We start from the raw sequence: 1311 nt of genomic DNA, 5'->3' as shown, positions 1-1311 counted from the left end.
AAAAAAAAAAAAAAAAAAAAAAAAAAAAAAAAAAAAAAAAGCACACACCTTACTCTTTCGCAGAAGAAATCATATAATTTGGGTTTACAGAAACGGGGTGTTTATGTCCGAGGTTGAATTTGTACAAGAATCCCATCTAGATCAAGGAAAACTGGAAATTCCTATGCGGTACCTGGTGGGTCTGACCCAGGGGATGTTGTGGAAACGCATAAGGAGGCCTGAACGGTTGTGTTTGCAGATCCTGAATCCTTCCCGACACGCCAGCTGGCTCTTCTGCAGGCAGCTCCCCCGCTGCCCCGGGGGGCCACCCAGGCCGCACGTGGCCCCAGCGCACGCACAGGTGGGTCCCATCTTGTCACGCTGTGCAGATGTGGCGTGGGAGGGGTCCCCTTCACTGTGATACATCAGGTGGAGGCTCCTACAGGAACCTCCCCATGGCAAGTCTTCAGTGCAAGCCTGGACCGCCTGGCCCCCACAGAGACGATTGTCTTTTGGCCTGGAGCAGCCAGGACATCTCCTGTCACCGCTGGGGACAGCTTGAGATGTCCACGCGTGACACAAACCCACACCAAGGCGGCTTGCACCACTCCTGTTTGTATTTACGCTCTTTTTTTTTTTTTAAGGGCAACGTGGGCGTTTTTTTTCTCTTCTTGTTGGGACACTATCATGATTTTTTCTTCCAAACAATACAAGAAATAAATAGAACACTTGTCTTAAATGCAAATGCAACTGAAACGCAAATTTAACAAAAACATATGATTGTCTGGTAAACGGCAGCAGGGACAGCAGGATTCATGGGGGGGGGACGGGGGTATTTGGCACATAAAAAATCGCCCCACTCCCACACGACACACAACCTTATTACACGGTTTTGGTCCTTCACCAGATACTTATATTAACATTATTTCTTCACAATAAGAATGTCTAATGCCAAAAATACTGTTAAGGAGGAAATAAAATAAGAAAAGAAATGAATTAGAAAAAATTACAAGTTATATACAGATTAAGGTAAATTCCATCAGGGAAAAAATTATTATTTGAAATTGGCCCCTATGGGAATAATTTAAAGCCCATCTGAGTGGGGAAGAAGTTGCATCCCAAGAGAGGGAGGCGGCCGGGCCGCGGGGGTTGTGCTGTCTCTGCTGCTTGCGGCAGGTTCCCCCGACGCCCTTCTGTTCTCAAGCTGTGTCTCACCAAGAGCGCACAGGAAGAGTGACGTGGTGACTGTGTCGTCCATCCGGAGTCTCAGGCACAGGTACGGCTTGGTGGCCCGGAGCCATCCGCTGGGATCGCTCCCCAGGGCAGCCACGT

The sequence above is a fragment of the Theropithecus gelada genome, chromosome 1, assembly GCF_003255815.1.
Source record: "Theropithecus gelada isolate Dixy chromosome 1, Tgel_1.0, whole genome shotgun sequence".
In the NCBI taxonomy this organism is placed as follows: domain Eukaryota; kingdom Metazoa; phylum Chordata; class Mammalia; order Primates; family Cercopithecidae; genus Theropithecus; species Theropithecus gelada.
The sequence above is the reverse complement of the archived record's forward strand: the minus strand, read 5'-3'. Positions refer to the sequence as shown.